Source organism: Pogona vitticeps, chromosome 9, assembly GCF_051106095.1.
Source record: "Pogona vitticeps strain Pit_001003342236 chromosome 9, PviZW2.1, whole genome shotgun sequence".
Classification (NCBI taxonomy): Eukaryota; Metazoa; Chordata; class Lepidosauria; order Squamata; family Agamidae; genus Pogona; species Pogona vitticeps.
Genome location: NC_135791.1, coordinates 10,258,856 through 10,281,974, shown reverse-complemented (window position 1 = coordinate 10,281,974; position 23,119 = coordinate 10,258,856). Strand labels below are relative to the sequence as shown.

The following is a 23,119-nucleotide window of genomic DNA, read 5'->3' as shown; positions in this document are numbered from 1 at the left end:
ACTGTGGATTCTGACTGTGTGCAAAGTCACAGAGATGAGAATGAGGGATTTTAGATCGCAGGCCAAAACCATCTTGCAGAAATCTCTCATCAATATAGCATAACCGTCTTAAAGCAATATAACCCCCCCTCTTTTTTTTGCTGAAGGTTATTTCACAATTTTAAATATTTATAGCCAGAAAAGCCTTTTAGCATGGCTTAAAAGAATGGTATACAAACATAAGATGAAAATATTTACTTGTTCTCACCACAGTGTTCATAACATATGTTTCCTTAGCTACAAAATGGCCGCCGATGTCAACAGGATTCTCTCCTTCTTCAGCAGCTTTCTCATGACTACTGATACGGATGGAACCTATAATCCCCTTGGGCAGGATAGAAATGTTTTAATGAACCAATAAACTAACGAACTAGCTAAAAACAAATACCAGGATGTATACATTGAAAAAGCACCGTGCTCCCAATAACGTGGAAATGTTCGGTTCCTAGTTTCCAGCCGGAAAGTAGTGACTGAGAAATGACAGAAGCAAACCATCTGGAACCACCTATTTTTTGAAAACTGAGTAGGATAAAAGAAAAAGAAGAAGAAGAAGAACATTTAAATTGAATTGGGGTTTCACTCTACACTTACTTTGCCTACTCTGGCCTGGTGATCTCCCAGACATTTCTTATCACTCAATGGGGTGCTGCTTTAGCTTATAAGCTCTTGGCACAAATCACAGCATACATGTGCTTGAACGAAGCCTTCCCTCCCTACCACTCGCCCAATGGGAAAAGCTGAGATGATGATGATGATGATATTTCAGAACTGCAGAGCTAGAAGGGACCTTATGGTTCACCGAGTCCAGCCCCTGTCAATGAGGTACAGTGGGGAATTGAACTCCCAACCTCCAGCTCCTTAGCTAGAGACCTAAACTACTGAGCTGTACAGCATGGATGACATTCTCCCTCACCATCTAATTCTTCTCACTCTCAGGGAATTTTCATTTGTTTAATTGTGTGTTCCACGGGTCTCCTTGTGGTGGGAAGGTCTACAAGAGGGGAACTGGAATCAAACTGGCCATTGAGCCTTTCCAATAGACGCAGGAAACTGGCAGAGGGCTGAGCTTCTTGGATAGACAGGGCACCACACCTCATAGCTCAGGCAGTCCTTCTGCCATTAGCCACAAACCATCAATTAAAGAGTTCAAGAAATTGTTGTTATGGTGATTCTTTGTCTATTAAACAACACGGAATTTAATTGGGAGACATCTGCCTTGCCAAACAAGATGGGTCGTGGGTGAGTTGTGAACGTGCGAGAAATGTCTGGCGAGTCAATGGGCTTTTCCCGATTTAATTTCCGCTTCTGGGTGATGAGGTCACTAGGCTGACTGGCGTTACGCCTTCCACGGCTAACGCTGCCTTTTCACACTCAGGCAGAAAGGTTGATGTTCAAAATAGGCGAAAGAGTCAAAGAACAGAGAAGCAGCTTTCAGAGCCTTTCAGATGCTGCATTTCAGTAGCAAACACCAAGTGGTTATTTGTTAAAGGCACAGTCGGGAGTGGGTGAGGGGGGAGTCCTATTTTGGATTACAGCTTCCAAATTCTATGAGCCCAGTATGAGCAGTGACCATGCCAGATAGGGCATTTTGTGGACTGTTGTCCCAAATACAAATTTCCCCAAGCTCTGTATAAAGGCTGCATAAAAACAGCCAAACTCTTGGCCAAAAGAAAAAAAAGACCTAAATCCAGAATGGTGTAATACATTATTAGGCCAATGGAAAAGGTCACAAAGCATTGTGTAGCTTTTTTTTTAAAGTTACCTGGGGTTCTTCCATTACTCAAGAAAAACTGGGTGTGGCAGGAGGTGGGGACCAGGGAGGAAAAGGCTGGCTGATGTTTAAGCAATGGAGTCTCCATATGATTGCAGTCTCGATCAGTTAAGAGTGATCAATTAAAATGGAAAGTGGGAGGCAGCAGACACTGGAGTTACACCATATCAAGAACAGAGATGGTTTCAGGTACTTGGGATTCTCCCTGAGAGCTTCTGATAAGCTCGAAAGCTTGCACAATATTTTGTGACCTTCCTTTCAGTGAGCCTAACAAGAAAAGATACTGCTTTGTTACGGCTCGTAAAGACTGTTCACTTTTTGTGTAGAATCTTGACATTATTCTATTAGGCTGGGACTACATTACCAAGGGACGTGGTGGCGCTGTGGGTAGAAGCCTGTGCTGCAGGGTCAGAAGACCAGCAGTTGTAAGATCGAATCCACATGACGGAGTGAGCTCCCGTCGCTTTGTCCCAGCTCCTCGCCAACCTAGCAGTTCGAAAGCATACAAATGCGAGTAGATAAATAGGTACCACCTCGGTGGGAAGGTAAAACGGTGTTTCCTAGTCATGCTGGCCACGGGACAACAGAAACTGTCTTTGGACAAGCGCTGGCTCTATGGCTTGAAAAGCGGGATGAGTGCCGCCCCCTAGAGTCGGACACGACTGGACTAAAAATGCCAAGGGGAACCTTTACCTTTACCTTTACACTAGCAAGCCAAATCAGAGTGGTTCAGCTTTTCTGAGGTTTGAGTCGCAGCCTATTTTATGTTTCTCTTTGCATTCAGTGATCCTACAGAGAGTGTAGACTGGTTCGGTGGCTGTGACCACACTGGTCCCCCGTGGTCTGATGTAGTGTGATTCGTGCCACAGCCCACCTTCTTTTGATCTTGTCCTCTGCTGATCCCTGGCTCTCCTTTTATGGTTCATTGTAAAACGGGTGAGCCATTTAAAGTGTTTTACAGCACTAGAGACAAGCACAATTTTCCTGTTATGCAAACACATACACACCTACCGCAGAAACGAAGTAGTCTGCTGTAGTTTGTCAGAGTTGTTTCTATTTCATATCATTTTCTCTCTTTTTATTGAAGTGATTTGGTGCTAAACTAATATATAATTGTAGTAAAAAAAGTGATTTAGTGCTAAACTCTGCAGTTTGCTTTTTAAAAAATTTAAAAATATTTTGGGTGACTAGGGAGAAAGATTACGGAGGTGGGTGGGTGTTCCCATTGCCATCATGTCCAGCTTAGTATGTCATGAAAATACCCAGCCACAGTCATGCCTCCTCCATCTGTCTGGAGAATAAAACATCTGATCACACTGGCAAAAATCCATTTGAATCGTTCCAGCTTGAAAACAGTAAAAGCCCCCAGTGGCAGAGGGGAAAAACCTCTGCACTGGCAGCAAGAAGGGCGGATTGATTCAAACGGGCCTTTGCATCATATGATTAGTAAAATTAAAAGGCAAAATTCATGTGTTTTACACCTGCAGCAAATTCCACAGTATCTGACCATGTCGTCACAGCCTTAGTTCAGACAGGGATAAAAGGGGGAACCTAGTGTACTACTAGATCTCTGGGTGATCCACTGTTACAAAATAGTCACGATTGTAAGGATTTTTCTCATTTCATTTTTCTGCTTATAAGAAAATTATACACATTCAGTTATATTGCAGAAACGAAGAAATCATGAGGCAGATTTTTGTGCAGGGGAACTAGTGCGAATTCTGCTCCATTCTGACAATCACAGCAACTTTCTGGGCTTGTAATTCTTTGATTCTGAGACCTTATCCAGGTGGTGCCAGATGACTCCAGATCTCACAGGGATTTCTGTCCAAACTCATTCATAAAATTCCTCTTCTCTCTAAGAATGAGAAGAAACCAACACATTTCTAAGGAGAGGAACATTAACATTTTTTTAAAGGTAGAGAGGAAAAATTTAAAGGAAGAGGGAATTTAATCAGTCAACAATTAGGTACGTAAAGGAGAACAAACACTCAATCGGAAGAAGCCTAAGTGCATGTTTTTTGCATCAGATTCTGCCTGGTGGATTTTAGCATACTATTTAAAAAATTAAGCAGACCCCCCCCCAAAAAAAGTCTTGCCATCTCTGACTAGTTCATTACAGATAAATGTAAATTCCACCCCTTCTTTTTTCTTAAGTAGTGCAAAGTGCCAGCATAGCCTGATACAAAAATTATGCTGTTTCCTCTTCAGACTGGGATTTACAAACCAGAAAATGGGGTTGCATTTCCTCTCTGTTCTTCTCCAGAGTGGTCTCTCAAGCTCTGAGGGCATCTGGGGTGGCTGCCTCTGCCTTATTAATCTCTGTTGCCATCAGGGCCCTGTCATTAGGCACAGTGAGGCAGAGGCCTCAAGAAGCAGAAGAACTTCAGAAGTTGCTTTTCCAAAGCTATAGCATTACTCCTGTTAACCACTACAGTGTTTGAACAGTAGTCCATTATTGTTATTTGTTACAGTACTGGAAAAACAACCACCTAATGTTACCTATTGCACTGTTGTTACTTTTCTGTTACCACTCATTATATATTTTTTTAAAAGCAACACCTTTGGATTTAATTGCTGAAAATAGCAACGAAGGTCTGGGGCAGGATAAAAATGGTCCTGGAAGCATGAAAGTTGCTCACTCCTGTTCTAGAGATACTGCACGTGCACAAGTGAAGTGGACTTGAAGGCAGCAGATTAGCATAGCGGGTACGGATGGGTGAGAATTCCAGACTTTGCCAGACTTTAATTATCGTTATCATTAAAAACCACTTGAAAATCTGAAAGCAGGAGAAAGAAGAATGGTCAGATTTAATGTATTATGAGTTTTTATTTGAAAATGAGTGTATGTTTCTGTTGCTAGTTATTTTTCCTTTTTATCATGTCTTTTATTTGTCATAGTATTGTTTATTATTAAAATAAGTTATTTTTTAAAAGAAAGAAAATTGTCAGATCTCCCCATCTGTGGCAGAGGGCCTGTTTTTTCTCTCGCTCTGTCCTCTCTCTCTGCCCTGCTTCCATCCTCCAGCGCAGAGGAACATAGAAGTACTGTAAACTTAACCCTTCTAAGTCCTGCCTGGATACCTGGAGAATTCTGGGGATTGCCATACAAAAGGAAGGTCTCTTTAAAAGAGCTGAGAGACATCCTCTCCACTCCCTGAATGTCTTCGTTGTGCAAAGTAGGATCTTTTAAATGGTAACCCCCCCACCAGCCATTTCCCCATCAGTCTTATCATGGGCCAGATGTTACTTTGACACATTCGTGCAACAGATACGAACTTTGCTTGTGCAACGTACTGTTCAGTGAGCAGAGTCCTGCAACCTGACAATGCTGGCACCGAAGATGTTCTTTTATCCCTCATACCCTGCAAGTCCTGACAAGGAAGGAGCATGTGGAAGGCCTATACATGATGCGCCTGCACTCCAAATATATGTTCTTTGTGGCAGGGGAAGGGAATTCTTTAGAGCCAACATGCATAAGCATAGCTAAGACACAGCTCTTCAATTAAGTCAAAAAAGCATGTGTGGAGTGTACCACTTCAGACAAAATTTTGCACTGAAAAGACCCTTCAAGCAAAACTCTGGTGTGTCAAGGAGACACTGTTTCACTGATAACTAGTCTTCAATGTGCAGTACATTTTTATCTGGAAGAATGTTTGTTCATTGCATCTCTATGTTGCTTTTCTCCTGGTGAGGGGACATGTTCAGTCATGTGAGTTTTCATATAACTGGTCACAGGCCAGACTAGAGAGTTTTTTCCTGTTCTCTCTATTTCAGTTGAGTTTTCAAGTGTATTAGTAAGTTAAAAGATAATTTCTCAATAACCACCTCCTGGGAGATGTGGTGATATGTTTGTGTAAAACGTGCATTCTTAACATTGGCTCCCTATGTGTGATTGGACAACAAGTGCCATCAGCACACACTATTAAAAATGTACTGATGGTCACTGTAGTATGCAGCATTTCGGCACTACTGCTGCCATGCTTAAGTTGATAAAGGCAGTTCAAGGGTTTGCTGAAAATGCAAAAAGAATGTCCGATTTTATGTTGTATTCATGGACCTTATTTTGGACATTGCTACAATTTTTGTGTAAAGCTCGTCAACATGATAGATGAGTTTCTAGAAAAACCCCTCTCTTAGGTAAGGATTTCAATAGGGTAATGAATCCCACATTGGATAGCCCACGTCCTAACACACAAGGCTCATGTGCTAATCTCTCACACCATAGGAATTTCCAAAGTGGAGGGCAGAACGAGAGCTGACAGATTTATGGCCGTTCTTTAATCCAACACAGTGGATGGAAGAAGGAGGAGACTAATAGATTCATTCCACCAAGGATTAGTCTGGCTCATGAATCAATATATAGCATCAAAAGCATTGGAAACAACGCTTCCTTAAGCAGCGCAACCCTATGCAAATCTTTCAGAGTACAATGGGATTTACTCACATTAATGCTGATAATGGCAGTGTAGCATAATGGTTAAGCACCAGACTAGACATGAAATTAGATGTGTGGATGCATTTAATGTTCCGTCCTGCCCAACAAATGACACAGCCACAGAGGTTTGGAGGACACTATATAGAAACTGGGTACTTAGTCTGGTGTAGCAGACAGAGGAATGGACTAGAATCCATTCCCTAACTCTTCCACGGAAACTCACTGAGGGGTGGAACTCATAGAATTACTGTAATCCTTAAATCCCTCACTTATTATGGAAACCATATTAGGTGGCAATACTGTAAATCAATTCCGACTTGACAGCACATAATAATAACCTATGGAAACTATGGTCCATGATGAAGGAGAAGATTAAAACTTTTCCCTACCATGGTTCTACCTTCAACTCTTCCTCCCCAATTATTCTTGGAAGGTAACCCAGCATGTTTTAATGATTAGACCTGAATTTGGAAGATTTCCTTTTTTGTTTGTTTGTTAATTAAAGTAAGTGGCATATTGAAAGAGCAATGCATCAACTTTGCATAGTATCAACCTAGCATGTCTCAGTTAGGGAAACATAAACAAAGAAAATGAAGGTAGATAAGAGGGTTCTCTCTCCTCCCTTTTAATGTCATAACCCACTTCTTATCTCATAGGGTTGTCACCTCAGAGAACATCACCCACAGCTCCATTTGGGTGCACAAGAGTGTGATGAATCGTGCCCCCAAACCCAGAAACCTCTAGCCCTGTACCAGAAAGAAGTGAGACAGCTCTTAAAGGGGCAGGATCCGTCAATCTAAGTAGAAACACGTGTGGATGACACAATTTGGTTCAAACCAAACCATACCAACAGTGATCCAAATACTGATCTATATACCCGTCTGGACATGCCTTTACAGGTGTGTTTGGTAAAGATGCAAGAGAGGTGTAACTTGGTACTGACAAGTGACTCATTTATTCAGTGTACAACTCTCAGTTTTGCAACAGTCAGAACTGCAGACCTGACAGTAACAATATCTGTCCTAATTTTGGGGCTTTTCTGTTTCTCCCTGCGTACCTCCTGCTAACCTGACAAAGAGTTCTGCAGGATGAAGAAGCTTCCACATTTTTGTGGCCTGTTTGCTGGTTTAATAAACTACGTAATGAATTTTGAACGTTTATTTCCCAAATCTTCATATCTATCTTTGATTTCACTCGTTCCTGTGTTACGATATAGCAGATCAACAGTTTCTTTTTGCATTACATAAGATACAGCAAACAAAAATGGGATTTGTTTCCTTGTGGCTGAGAAATAAGGGAATTTTGCACACCCATGACACACTTTGAGAGATAAGCAGATGCTTTCTTTGGCTCGGCTACTGGCTAGATTCTTATGGCTTGGATGATGTTTGTTTCTGTTGTTAGGCACCAGTGTGGTTTAACAAGCCAGCGACACACCTTAACAACTGAGTTCTGGAACTTCACCTTGAAGAAAATATTACAAGACATAAGTTCATCATCATTTGTTCCATGTCTTCCAGAAGTATCTCTTTCATAGGTATAGTATTTTAGTTCACTGCTATCTGTGGAGCACCTTTTGGAGCTTATGTCATGGCTCCACCAAACCACTGAAATGTACCTAACTTGCAGTTTAGAATACTACTGTATTGCCACCTATGTTACAACTACATAGCTGGTCCTTGTAATAATGTGAGCCATAAAAGCTCACACTTAAACAGATTTGCTACTTAAACTGTGTCAATATTTTGCCCTTGTATCTAAATCTGGGTATGGCACATGTTATACGGTAGCAACTCTGAAGTCAATGAAGAAGCTGAGGTCTGAAATGTGTCAAGTGGAAGGCACTGACCAGGCAAAGCTTGGAAAAGTGACTTTTTTTCCAATACAGCTCTCAGAACTTCCCAGTCAGAATTACTGGTGGCCAGTCTGGCTGAAGGATATTGTCAAAAAAACAATTTGAACAAGCTCTGAAATTAACCCATGGTCAGTAGACCCCAGAAAACCTTTGTAAAGCAATCAAGCAATATTTTATCTTGCCACTGAAAAGAGCAGGAGTCATTTTCTTTGAATCAATCAAGGCCAAGCGTACCATTGGGCAGAATGAGGCAGCCCCTTCAAGCAGAAGATACTGAAAAGAATAGGTAGAATGACAGGAAGATACTGGAGGATATGCTGCAATTCCTCAGCTAATCTGCTGCATTCAGATGTGGTGAAGGAGACCATCACCATTGCTGAAACACAATCCAACTGTCAATCTTCGGCTTCTGCGTTTGGAATGATGGTGGTGGAAGGACTGTCATTTTGTCTGTTACCTGAGGAAGCAACATATCTCATCATCCTGATGGAAATGTCATCCTCAAATTAAAATCCTCTCAGGAGAAAAATTGCTGTTAGCTCACCTTAAGTCTGTGGTGATGATATGAGTCCTTCCTTCTATGAAGTCTGCATATGCGGTATGTGTGGGAGTTATTCTGTGTTCCCCACAGCGAAGCTGTTGAACTACATAATCAGGAGTGTGATGTTTCACTGTCTGGAGGGCATATTAGGGTTAACCTCCACATTATGTCTATCTACTGAGGGGAAAGTGAGAGCAGCCTCTGCCTGAGGTCCTTCCCTTGCCACCTGAACTTTAAATGTACGACAGCTGAGCAGATGAAGTTCTTCTGCACAGCAGCCCCCTCCACGATAAACAACATATCTTAGTGGCAAAAGTTAAGAACTGTCTATGTATAGTCACTGGTATTATAAATATGAACACCAAGATTAGTGTAACTGGGCACATTTCCTCTGAGGTGACTTTAAAAAAATCTCAGTTCTACCTAAAAGCACTGTCTCAAGCCTGTAGTTCCCAAAGATCTTTGGGGGGGGGGGAATCATAAGTTAAGCTATTGTGCACTGGTTTCATACCAGTGTAAATTTCAACCAGCGATGTACCAGTGCAAACACATCATTTCTGAGAGAAATTTTCTTCTGTTTAATTTTAAGCCAAAGTGTCTCCCTGAAGAAGGGAAGGGTAAATCATTTCTGACAGAGAGAGTAACTGGGTTAAACTCATTTGGTGAGACTGAGTATTGAACCCAGGTTTCTTCAATCCTCTAACTGTTATTTCTTTCAAAGAAAATGCTCAACCTAGTAAAGGTAGATTTAAGGAGACAGTGAGGGGACTATAACCCAGGAAAGATAAGGACGTAGTATCGGAATCCCAAGTTACTTTAAACAAATTCAAATCAGGGCTAAATGAACTGCATCCAAGGGTATTCAAAAAGCTCCAAGATATGATTTCAGGCTGCTTTTCAACAGTCTTTCAGAATTTTTGAGAAGAATGGTCAAAGACTGGACCTGGGCCAATGTAACTACTCAAATGTTGTCCTCCTCTTCAAAAGGAAGGAAGGAAGGAAGGAAGGAAAAAAGGGGGGAGTAGATTTGATCAACTACCAGTAAGTTTGATGTTGATACCAAGAAAGATTGTAGATCATAGCATTGAACAGTCTGCATATATAAGGATTTAGAAAGGAACACTGTGATTATGAACAGCCAGCATAGTTTTCTCAAAAACAAGTCATGCCAGACTAAACTTATCTTTGAAAAAAAAATAGAGTCACAGGCTTGATAGATGAGAGGAATGCTGTGGTAAAAAATACTGTATTTTAGCAATGCTTTTATAACCACCACCTTCATTATAGCATGGGGCCAAGCTGGTCAAATATGAAGAAGATGATGTTACTGTTCAGTGGATTTGTAGTTGGTTGGTGACCAAATCAGAAAAGGCTTCACCAACCAGTGGTTATTATTCTGGAGAGGAGTGACAGCTGGGCTGATGCAGAGTTTTATCCAGAGCGTGGTATTGTTCAGCATAAATGACTCAGATGAAGGTGCAGAATGGTTGCTCATTAGATTCGCAGGGACAGCATCAGAAGACAGAATGAGGCTTCAGGACGACCTTGACAGACTGGAGAACTGGGCCAAAACAAACCAAAATGAGTTTCAAGAGGTAAAAATCAAGAATGGATGATACCGTCTTGGCAGCAGTGCACCTGAAAATAATCTGGGTGTCTTGGTAGGTCACAAGCTACACATGTGCTAATGGTATGATGCAGTGGCAAAAAACAACCAACCAACCACTAACGCATTACAAGGCTGCAACAGCAGAAGTATAGTGTCTGACTCAAAGGAAGTGACAGTATTGCTCTGTTCAGCTTAGGGCAGACCTTAGCTGGAGTGCTATGTCTAGTTCTGGGTGCCACAGTTTAGGAAGGACAAACTGGAACGTGTCCAGAGGAGGTCAACTAAGACAGCAAAAGTTCTGGAAACCAAGACCTATGAGGTACAGTTCAAGAAGCCAGGTATGTTCAGCCTAGACCTTAATGGTTTATGACCTCAATACTTGCACCTGGACTGTAAGGAGAACAAACCTATCCATTCTGAAGGAAATCAACCCTGAGTGCTCACTGGAAGGACATATCCTGAAGCTGAGGCTCCAATCCTTTGGCCATCTCATGAGAAGAGAAGACTCCTTGGAAAAGACTCTGATGCTGGGAAAGTGTGAAGGCAAGAGGAGAAGGGAATGACGGAGGACGAGATGGTTGGACAGTGTCATCGAAGCTACCAACATGAATTTGACCAAACTCCAGGAGGCCGTGGAAGACAGGAGGGCCTGGCGTGATCTGGTCCATGGGGTCACAAAGAGTTGGACATGACTAAATGACTAACAACAACAACAACTTGTCAGAATGTCTCTCCCACAAAGTGGCCTGCTCCTCACCATCCGTGATGTTAACAATAGTGACACCTAAGGAAGGCAAAAGAGCTGACACTTTGAATCATGCTTTCTTGGTTATGACCCTTTCCCTCTGGAGCAATCTTCAATCCCTCTCAGTTTTTAGGAAATTAATAATAACTGAATTATTTCAAGCTGGTTTTTTTTTTAGTGTTTTAATAACTGACTTCAGATGTCCACATTTGTTTTAAATTTCTTTAATTCTATTTAAATACAGATACTGTACTTAAGCTAGTGACAAGGTTTTGTTTATTTTATGGTATTCATTGTATATTGTATTGTTGATTTACATGTGATTTGATGGATTGTGTATTGGAGTTATTACAACTTTGCATGCTGCCTCCAATAAGTGTGGCTAGGAGGGATGTTTTTGGCGGGGAGGTGTCTTTAATTTATTGAAAGCCCTGCCTCTCTGTTGAGTGTTGTTTTCCCCCTCTGTAGCATTTGTGTTGAACTCTGTGGCTGAAAGCAGTTACTGTATTTTTGTCAGTTGCTATTGTTCTTTAAGTAATGAAACTTTTTATTCTTTCTACTACAAATGTCTCATAGAGAGTTATTGAGAAAAGGGGTGGACTGTTCTGGGGAACCTGAAAGCTATTCTGCTCTGTGAATTCTTGCACTTCCTCTATGCAGCTAGAGTAATTTAACCAAAAATGTAAAACTTTACAACCTTGTGAACCGTTAGAGAATGCCTGCACTAATGGGGTGGTAACAAACAAACAAACAAATATTATTGACATGAGAGCTGTCATGTCGAGGAAGGAGCAACCTTGTTTCCCGGGGTTCCAGAAGGTAAGACCCAATAATAAATTCCTATTACAAGGAGATTTCAACTACACAACCTGACGAGGGACTACACTGAAAAGTGGTGAACTCGCCTTCATTGGAGGTCTTTAACCAGGGGTTAGACGGCCACCTGCTAGGGATGCTTTCACTGCAGATTTCCTGCTTTGACAGAGCACTGGACTCAGTGACCCTTGGGGGTTTCTTCCAGCTCTAGAGTTCTAAGATTCAGTAACTTTGTGCTGTGCTGAATTCCCACGACTGGCAGGTCTGTTGCATCGAGAGTCACCATCCTGGCCTGTTATGTGTATGTCCCACCGAACCTTCCCTCGGCTGCAATGCCTTTTCCCTCCCTGCAGATCCCCCTTCTCAGCTGCCTCACAACTGCAAAACTGGAGCTGTTTCTCTTGGCCTGGGACTCAGGACATTTGGCTGGATTGTGAAAAAACACCAGTCTAGTTTGGCAAGAGGCAGCTGTTAGTAATGGCTTGGGACCAGCTACTGAGCAGTGGAAAATACCAGGAGCTCCCTTAATGACAAGCGCAAGCTGGGAATCTTGGGTTGTCATTGTGGCGAATCAGTGAGTAGCAGGAAGAGCTGCATATGTCCTGGGTCTTTTTATACTGCCCTAGGAAAAGCCGCTGGGTGCTTTTTCAGCTCTAGAAAAATTCCTTTTTTTTTGAGAACATCTCTGTATTCCTGACATAACGTGGCTATCTGGGGATTTTGGAAGTTGTAGTCCAAAAACAGGACATCTTCCAATTCTGTTTGGGAGGTCAACCTTAAGTGTCACTGGCCCAGGGCATGTGAGCAGTGAATCTCTTTCCATGGCAGTGTGATGAGACACCTCCACTGCTGAAACCATTAGGCAGCCAGTGTCAGTGGCTATGCAGCTGCCTCTGATCCCGCCACTGAATCGCTTTAACTTGCAACTAACTTTACACACTTTCTTTCTGTATGTCCCACTGCATTCTGTGGTCCAGCCCATTGTCTAACACTGTGTGTGTTTTGTACTGTCAAATCAAAACCAACCTATAGTGACCCTAAGAGGGCTTTCAAGGTAAATAAGATACTTAAGGAGTAGTTTTATCGGTTCCACTTCCCCAGTGATTTTCCACGGCTGAGTGGGGATTCGAACCCTGTTCTCAAGTCCTAGTCTAGCACTGCAGAAGAATTTATTTGGGAGAGTGAGGAGCAGAACTTTGGAAAAGTTACTTGTTGGACTGCAATTCCTAGAATCTGGAGGCAGCGTTACTATTTTGGGAATTGCAATTAAAAAAAAGATCTCGTGAAGATCCAATAAGGAAGGAGCAGAAATTGCAATTAAGAGAACAACGAGGAGATGTGCATTCTCGGAATCACGTACAGCAACAAGTCAGTCAGCAACTTGGCATCTTCAGATTCAGATTCTTTCACTAGACATTGAACAAGCAGTTCTTCAGGCATCCTTTCGGAATCATATTGTGTCAGCTGCTGGACTAAGATTGAGGAGGCCCCAGTTCAAATCTCCACTTGGCCATGAATCCTATTAGAACATCTTGTGCCAGCCACTTTCTCCCAGCCGAAATTACCCCACAGGGGAAAGAGAAGAACCATTTTGGGTACCTTGGAGTAGCCTTGGAGAATCTGTAGCCTCCAGAAGGCTGATGGATCGTAACTCCCAGGGTTCTTCAACATTGGCCATGCTGGCTGGGAAGTTGCATTCCAACCACATCTGGAGGGCTACACACCAGCCCTGCTTTAGAGGAAGGAAGGGGAATGAATATCTTTCAGGTTCTTCCATGCAAGGTGTTTACTCTGGAATTTCCCTCAGTTCTTAAAGAGTGTCCACATGATCCTGTCTTCAAATCATGAGTCTCTTTACGTTTCTTCCCCCTGCATTTTCTCCCTGCGTCACTCACAAAACCAGACTATCGTGGAAGACATAGGAGAACAGTGCAATTTCTGGAGGAGTGTACACTGTCTTTGTTTCACCCTTCCACTGCTTTTTTTTTTTAATGATGTGTGTATGTTTGGGATGGGTGCAGCAGCATTTCCATGGTTAAGGCTCAACAGCAGGCCTCTTTATTTTGGCAAACTTTGACATTAGCTTCCAGGAGGCACCATTTTAGAAATATGAATTTTTTTGTTTTCCAAAGGAAGAGTGTTGTGGCGCAGTGGTCAAACTGCTGTACTGCAGCCGAACTCTGCTCACAACCTGGGGTTCAAACCCATGTAGCCAGCTCAAGGTTCACTCAGCCTTCCATCTTTCAAGGTCGGTAAAATGAATACACAAATCACTGCTGCTGCTGCTGGGCAATGTGTAGCCTGCATAATTAACTTGTAAACTGCCCAGAGACTGCCTTAAGCACTATAGGGTGGAATATAACGAGCATGTTTTGCTTTTTCAAAGTGTTATTTTCAAATTGCACTTCATACCCTGGTATTTGGCCTATATTTCAAAAATATAAACATAAGTCAGGCAAGACTAATTAACAAAAAAGTGCCTTAGAATATGAATATATATATATATTAAATATATATATATTTAATTCACCAACTATATAAAGAAGTAAACAAATAGAAAAATAGCCTAAATTGATGCTTACATGTCATTACATCTTCTTTGGTTGTCAAACAAAACAAAACATCGGAATGAATGAAATATAGCAAGACATACACACACAAAAAAGCTAGTTGCAAGTGAAGACTGATCAGTGGATCTCTAAGAACTGCAAATCGCACTCTGCCCTCTGAATATCAAGATATTCAACCCAGATGTGTAAGGCTGTGGTCTGTGGCTACTCAGTGATTTGGAAGAGGTGTTCTGTACATGGTCTAAAGTGCCAGTATCACATTTTGATTTCCAGGGCTGAACCTTGGCGTTGAAATCGTTTCCTGAACTAAAGAGACCGGGCTGCTGAAAGAGAAGCTTGCTTGCTGTTTGCATAGTCACACCCGTGTTTTTCTAGACATCTCATTCATTCCAGGGCAGGAATAGGTGTATATTTAACACTGTACAAATTCATCTGTCTGAAGAGAACTAGTTCAATGAATCCTGTTGCCGTGTGTGGGAGACTAGATCTGCTTGAGCTCTTCCATCCCTTCTGGGCTGTCTGGATAATCTGTTATCCATTCCTGTGGCAGAGGTGGTCCCCATGCAAAATGTACAGCACAAATCTTTATTGTTGAAAGGCTGAGATTTCCTGGTGTTGTCCACAGAATGTTTTCTTGGCACATAATGGAAACATCTGCACCAGGGAAGTGTATAGCTCTCTCTCTCTCTCTCTCTCTCTCTCTCTCTCTCTCTCTCTCTCTCTGTGTGTGTGTGTGTGTGTGTGTGTGTGTGTGAGAGAGAGAGAGAGAGAGAGAGAGAGAGAAGAATTGCATTTAGAGCCACAGCCATGAGAAAGACTCTTTGGCTTTTTAGATGTTTTTTTAAATTATATCTCCTTAGTATTGGCTCTTCTGGCAGGGATTTCTGGAGCTCCACAATGTTTAATAATCCTCATCATGTGCTGTCAAACCAATTCCATCTGATGGTGGCCCTGTTCAGGGTTTCTAGAGAGAGAATACTCAGAAGTGGTTTGCCATGCCTTTCTCCTGGAGATGTTCTCAGACGGTGGAGTTTGACCAAGGCCACACAGGCTGGCTCTGCTCCCAGGAGGCACTGGGGGATACTGAACTCCCAACTGCGGGTTCTGCAGACAGATCTCTGAACCACTGAGCTGTCCCCCTGAGGGCTGAAAATTCCCCTGAATTAGAAGTTTGTAAGAAGGATCTGCAACCAGCGCTTAGCTTTTGTGCAGGGCAGCCAGCCAGCCATTCCCATTTCTGTGATACTCCATTCCATTCCTGTATCTCTCATCATTTTCCATTCCTTCTCTCTCTCTCTCTCTCTCTCTCTCTCACACACACACACACACACACACACACACACACACACACACACACACACACACACACACTAGGCAGGCAGAGCTCCATGCTCACTGAACCTTGGGCTGTTTGGGTGGGAGCTGATTTTGTGGTTGTCGTCCCATAAGGTTGTTTTGTGTTGTTTGCATCTGCAAACATTAGGGCTTTGCTGACCCTGCTGATGGCTGCCTCTTGTGTGCATTTGCTGCCTCGTTGGTTGCACAAGCATTGGCGCTTGCCCAGAAATAGAAGGACTGATGACCACATGGAAGCTTTGTATTCAGAGAACGGTGCATGTGAGGAAAGATTATGGGCCTGGGGCTTTCCAGAGCTGTTTGGTTGATGATTGTGGAAAACAGAGTGTTATAGCAGATGGACATCAACTAGGATGAGGGGAGAACTTCCTATGTCCTTTGCAACCTCCAGTAAAACACTGAAGAGTCCCAGAATCAGCCACCCCATCTCTTTTCTCCATCCTTTAACACACGCTTCCCCCTTACCCCTTCTATTTTATGGTGCTAAGATCAATAAATAATATTGTATTTAAAAGAGTGTGCAGAATCAGAACAGAGACAGGCAACATCCACTAGAAATGGTGGGGCGAGAAGCAGGATCACCAGCAAATTAGTACATACTAATCATTTCAGCTGTTTTCTCTTCCAGGTTTGTAGTGTTTTCCCCTACCCACCCCCAAGGAATTTAAAAGCAGACTGTATTGTGTCAGTAGTTGCTGAAGATTAGAGGGTTGTCTGTAAGCAAGCGCAGGCCTGTCATCCCGGGTTTAGGCGACTGACGTGTTCTTGTCAAGAATGGGTTGAAGATTGTTTATGACGGTGAGCCACCCGCATGATCCTCTCCCATGACAGCACCAAGAGATCGCTCCAAACAAAAATGTTTTATTAACAGAACAGAAAGTTAAACAACCTTGGCCAACAGGGCCTGGCCCGACTGCGTCAACTAGATGCTTAAATTCTCATGTCCCAGTCCTGGCCAACCCCCATAACTCTCCGGCGGGTGGTTCTCTTAAGCATAATGGAGGCCTTTCTCCTTCACTAACTCCGGCACCCGTCATAGGCGAGCCAGGCATTGGGTTCCATTACAAGAGTGCTGGACGGAGGCAGTCACTTGTCCCTGTAAGCGGATGGCGTGCACACCAGCGTTGGCTGGTCATCGGCTCTCCCAGCTCCTCCTCCTGGCCTGCATGCCTGGTAAGTCTTGGCAGTGGCACGGTCAAAGGACAGGTGGATCTGGCTGGCTGTGTCTGAAGCACAGGGTGGAAGGGGAGAGGCGCATGGCTCTAGGGGCTTCGTCTCTGGATGGGCTGGATGGTTCTTGGGTCTGTTCACGGTGTGGAGGTTAGTCTTGGCCTCATCCGTGGCAACACCGGGATTGGTACTGATTCTTGGCTCAGTGAGCTTTGTGGTGTCATGCCTTGTCTTAAGGCACACCGGCCACCTCTCAAGTGGGACTAGCAGGTGCACCCAGTTGCCAGTGTCAGGGTTGTGCTTGTGGACAACCTCCCCGCCATCTTTTGAGGATGCTGCTCTTGGAACCACCTTCTGTGCCTCTCAATCTATGGTGTCCACACAAAGATTCTCCTCCTCAGCCGCTGTCCCTTCCTTGAGTACCAGCCCTACTCCCACTGCAGCTGCTTCCTCTAGGGCACTTCCCATAGCTGCACCATCCCCACCTCAATCTATTGGGGAACTGCAAGTTGGGATCGGTAGTGCTTGGCTTGCTGGGGTGGGAAGCCCACCTGCCTCATGGGAGGAGCCTCGGCTGGCTTCACAATGATGCACGTGTGCGGCCTTAGTCATGGACCGAAGGTGACAGCTACTGGTATTTGGTCGTTTTCTCTTCTGGCTCTGTCTTGCAGTAGGTGCTTTAATCGTATTGGATGGCTATTATAGTCTGAGAAATGCCTTTTGTAGATCCATGAGTTTGGAGTCTCTGTCTTGTGAGTCTAAGTAGATGTGATTATATCTAAGGGCTTGGCTATAGACAATAGATGTTGTGGTATGCTCAGAATGGAAGCTGGAGATGCACATATATGTGTATCAGTCTGTAGGTTTCAACACAGTGTGGTGCAAAGCTGTCCATGTTCGACCTTCACATTGGTGTCCAGAAAATGCACCTATTGTGTAGGTTGGTCCAGGCTGAGGTTCATGTTAGGATAGAAGTTATTGAAGTCTTGGTGGAATTTCTCCAGGGCTTCTTACCTGTGGATCCAGATAATAAAAATGTCATCAGTGTACCTCAAACAAAGGAGTGGTTTTTCGGTGCAACAGCTAAGAAAGCGTTGTTCCAGATCAGCATATTGTGATGCTACACAAGTACTCACGGCAGTCTCATTAATGTAGAGGTAGATGTTGTTGTCAAAGGGGCACCCTCTCCAATCTGCCCATTTTGACCCTGTTACATCAAAGGAAATGATGCTGGTTGGCTGTAGACCTACCGCCTCTGTGCTCAATCCTTGCCCTGCCTGGTCAACAAAAGCTGCCAATGGGGTTATGGTGGATTGGGTTGTGAACATGATCAACTCCTCACTCAGGGAAGTAGTTCTTCCCTCCTATGTAAAGAAACTATCATCCAATCCATTATCAAATGCCCACAGTTGGCAATGGATTGTCTTAATTTTTGTTTAATTGTCAGCATTCCTTTTATGGGCAAGATGATCAAGCAGGTGGTAACTAAGCAGCTTCAGACATGCCTGGAGGAGGAGGAGGATTGTCTTGACCCATTCCAGTCTGGATTCAGGCCACAAAGGGGTACTGAGACGACTGTGGTGGCACCGCATGATGACCTTTTAAGGAAGGCCAACAACAGGAGTCATCATACCCTGCTTGTTCTCCTTGATCTCTTAGTGGCTTTTGATACTGTTGACAATGGTATCCTTCTGGACAGGATCTTGGAGACTGGGACTGGGGGCCTAGCATTAAACTGGCTCCAGTCCTTCCTTGAGGACCGTGTCCAGAGAGTTCAGCTTTGGGATGAGTTGTCAGCCCCTTGGACCCTCAATTGCAGAATGCCTGTTGGGGAGGTCATCAGGAGATTTGGAGTAAGGTGCCACCAGTATGCTGATGACACACAGCTCTCTCTCTCCTTTATCACCTTTGCAGTGGAGACCGTCCAGACACTTGAGTGATGCCTGGCTTTGGTACTGGAACAGACCTGGGCAAATAGGCTCAGACTGATTCCAGACAAGGCTGAGATTCTGTTCCTGGAGGGGGCCCTCCAAAAGGTGGCGGCGGGGGAATTATCCCTAGACTGGATGACACTGCCCTCCATTTAGGGATCAAGTTGTAATCTGGACATTCTTCTGGACCCGGCTCTTTCTTGGGATTCCCAAATTGCAGCCGTGTCCAGATCAGCTTTTTATTGCCCAACTCAACCCCTACTTAGACGAGGGCTCCCTCAAGACATTGGTGCAAGCAGTGGTCATCTCCTAGAACAACTACTGCAATGCTCTCGACGTGGGGCTTCCCTCGAGCCTGGCCCAGAGACTACAGTGGGTTCAGAATGCAGTGGCCAGACTGGTGGCTGGTATAAACAAATGTGGTCACATCACCCCAGTGCTGGCCAGCCTCCACTGGTTACCTGTTGTGTCCTGGATCAGATTCAAGGTTCTGACATTCATGTATAAAGCCCCTCACAGTTTGAGACCATGTTACCTGCTGGAGCATCATTCCCCAATGTCATCTGCTTGATCAGGCCAGGCTCCTCCCTGTATCCCCCCTGAGAGAGACCCAAAAGTCTTCTACTGGAGGTAGGGCCTTCTCGGGGATGGCACTTACGTGGTGGAATCAACTCCCTGTATTCATTTAGGAGGCAGTTACAAACACTGCTATTCAGGGAGCCCTTTCACATCAACCCTGGTTGAATGCCTCACCTCCAGTCTTGCCTCTCTTTGAAAATTGGCTGCACCATTGTTTAAGTTTTTAGACCATGTTTTTGTTATTTGTGTTATATTAACTTTTGCTCTAAACCAACCAGAATAGTGCTTTGGCACTAATGCAGCGGTAAGTAAGTAAGTAAGTAAGTAAGTAAGTAAGTAAGTAAGTAAGTAAGTAAGTAAGCAAGCAAGCAAGCAAGCAAGCAAGCAAGCAAGCAAGCAAATAAATAAATAAATAAATAAATAAATAAATAAATAAATAAATAAATAAATAATTGTTGTGTGTGAGCATGAAGTCTCAGATAGTGGTGATTAGGTGGGCTGTGTTCTTATTTTGAATGGTGTTCCTGATGGCCTGTGGTCTTTCTCTGTGTGGGACGTTAGTGCATCTAATCCAATGTGGCTAAGATGGTGTTATCAGGGAAGTTATGAATGGACTGTCATTTTCTCAGAAAGCCTATAGTGTCTCTTACATAGGTAGGTGGATTGGTGGCCTATGGTTTGTGGATGGAGTCCAAGTATCCAGACGCTCCAACAGTGATGATACTAAGGCTTGACACAAGTTGCCCATTTTGTGTATTTTTAGTAGAAGGTGACTGTTTGAGGTTCTTGTTGTGTATCAGCCAGGATTTCGTTATGCATATTTCTAGGGAAGTCTTTCGTGAGGTTTTGTCATTCCTTTTGGTATTTGGTAGTTTGTTCTGTGGTTAGGAGTTGGTAAAATGTGGAATTGGACAATTATCTCTCCGCTTCCTCCCGTGTGTAGCTCATCCTGTCCTCCACCACAACAGCTCCACCTAAAAATGCAATAACCTGTTTCAGAACATTGTAATCAACCTGGACATTCTTTGAATGGCCTGAAAACCACAATTTTGGTGGGAGAAAAAACCACTACAAAACAAGAGTTAAAAGAGAAACAGTAGAGATATGTAGAGGTATGTGCAGATGCTGGAGACCTGCTTGAAAAGATGGAATATCAGTCAAGGGCTTTTAGGTCATCATTACCAAGCATGAAATCCTACATCGATTCATACAATTTGCCTCTTGTGTCAACTACACAGTTGTTGCCTTCTAGACTGATAATTGACATCATTCACAGCCTGGTAGTCTTTTCTGTTACTAATGGACTATTGTCACTATCCATATCCCTACCTGATCATTGGACCTTGTATAAATATGAAAGTCACAAGGTCTCATTGCAATGTCTGAGAAAGTGGATTTAATCCACAAAAGCTCACACTAAAATATAGCAGTTAGTCTTTAAAATGCCACGGTGTTTCTCTCCCTCTCCCCCCGGCTCTCTCTTTGTCTGATATGTTGTTACACACTAACATGGCATTGGGATATTAGCTTCATATAAATGCTTTACATTATTAAAAAAAAACAATTCTACTATTTGGCACCAAGTTGAGCGCTAGATCACCGTGTCACTACATTGGTATATTAGTTTAGTGCTAGATCACCTCTGCATGGACAAAAGAGAGAGAGAGATGAAAATCAATATGAAAGAGAAAGAATTCCAACAAACTGCAGGAGACCACTATGTTTCTGTTGTGTGTTTGTACATTATGGAGAAATTTGGAAAACTGTGCCTTTTCCCTGGGACTGTACAGCCCAACTGCTTTGCAATGAATGATAAAAGAAGAGCCAAGGTTTGTCAGAGGGTGGGTGGGATCAAAAGAAGTGGGGCTATGGGCTGTGGCCCAGGTCAGATCACATCAGATTGAGGATCTAGTGTGGATACTGGTAGCAAAGCAATTCCAGTTTCCATGTGATCATCTAATCCAGTGGTCCCCAACCTTTTTAACACTGTGGACCGGTGGGGGAAGGTGGGGCACACCCACTCACACGCATGCGCAAATGGGCAGGTGCATGCTTGCTCATGCACTCATGTGTATGCACAAAGGAGTGGCAGGGCGCTTGCGCGGCTGTGCGCACACTCATGTGCATACACAAAGGGCAGGGGTGCTTATGCGCATGTGTGATGGGTGTGCGTGCACTCACATGGGTGTGCATGCACTCACATGGGAGTGTGCACACTTGCATGCATGCACGAAGGGCGGAAGCACTCGGGGGCACTTGTGCGCATGCACAAAGGGGTGGAGGCACTCATGCAGGCGCACGTGTCCTTGGGTGCATGCGCAAAGGGGCTGCATGGGGGAGTGCATGTGGGATAGGTGGGAGATCTGCCTCTGTGGCCCAGTCTGGCCCAGGCCATGGACCGGCACAGGGCCGCGGACCGGGGGTTGGGGACCCCTGATCTAATCCAAACAGAAGCATAAGGTAGGCTGGGAATCAAGCTGCAGCAAAGCCAAATAGATTTGATTTGACTTGCCACTCAAATCGCAGCCTCAGCTGTTCTTCATTTCCAGTCTTTCCAATGGGTTGTACTTGAATGTAAAATAAATGGTTGGACGGGGATGAGGATGGGGGCGGTGTAATTCAAGGATTGAGAGATAAAGGGGTCAGAGCCAGCTGGCCCATAATATTGAACAGCCTCTGGATAAGGAAATCCTTGGTTCTCGTGTCTATGATTTTATGCAAATACCAGCTTGGTTCCTTGAAGAGACAGTGGTTGTGTGTGTTTTTTTGTGTGAATCACTCAGTGGTGATTTGGTAAATTTGGAAGTGGAGGTGTTCATCAAGGCAGCACCTGTAGCTACCCCCATAAGGAGAGTCTAAAATGCAAGCAGCTGGATCAGTTGACATGAATAATTGAGCAGCAGGTCTTTTGTAAACTGAATGGTTCTTAATTGCCCATTAAAGACCAAACAACCCTCAAATACAATAGAGGTGCCTTGCAATAATATTTCTCTCCCAGCTACTGTGAGGGTTGTGCCTACGTTGGGAAGGAATAGGGAGGCCTGAGGAGTGGGTGGGTGATGACATGATCCTTGATGTTCAGGAAGGCCCAGAGCTTTGATCCGGTGAGCCTTTGTTCCCTTACATCACTGTCTGGAATAGAGCAAAGCCCTGAGCCAGCATGGCCGATGGCTGACTGATTCCTGCCAGCATCCTTTTCATGGCAGGCCAAATGTCCCTCCCTGCCCCTCAGAGCTTCTGCAGTGCCTCTTTCACCAACTCCTTTCTCCTCCTTCTTTTAGCCCAGGGAAAGCAGCAGAGAAGCCATGAGTCCTGCCACTTCTCTGGCAAAAGCAAGGCTGGAAGCGTGCAGGGGTGTGCGTGCTCACCATGCAGGTTGTTTGGGCTCCATGATCACTGCAGATGGTGACAGCAGCCACGAAATTAAAAGACGCCTGCTTCTTGGGAGGAAAGCGATGACAAACCTCGACAGCATCTTAAAAAACAGAGACATCACCTTGCCAACAAAAGTCCAAATAGTCAAAGCTATGGTTTTTCCTGTCGTGATGTATGGAAGTGAGAGCTGGACCATATAGAAGGCTGACCGCCAAAGAACTGATGCTTTTGAATTGTGGTGCTGGAGGAGGCTCTTGAGAGTCCCCTGGACTGCAAGGAGAACAAACGAATCCATTCTGAAGGAAATCAACTCTGAAGGATAGA

General features: G+C 43.9%; 1 long non-coding RNA gene across 1 annotated transcript; it reads right to left on the bottom strand.

The window, feature by feature from the left end:
- Nucleotides 1-3,412: 3,412 nt before the first annotated feature.
- On the bottom strand, nt 3,413-12,381 carry LOC140702019 (uncharacterized). Its single transcript, XR_012081062.2, has 2 exons — nt 11,904-12,381; nt 3,413-3,668 (listed from the first exon to the last, which is right to left on the bottom strand). It is a non-coding gene; the product is annotated as an uncharacterized LOC140702019 (long non-coding RNA).
- Between the last annotated feature and the right edge of the window lie 10,738 nt (nt 12,382-23,119).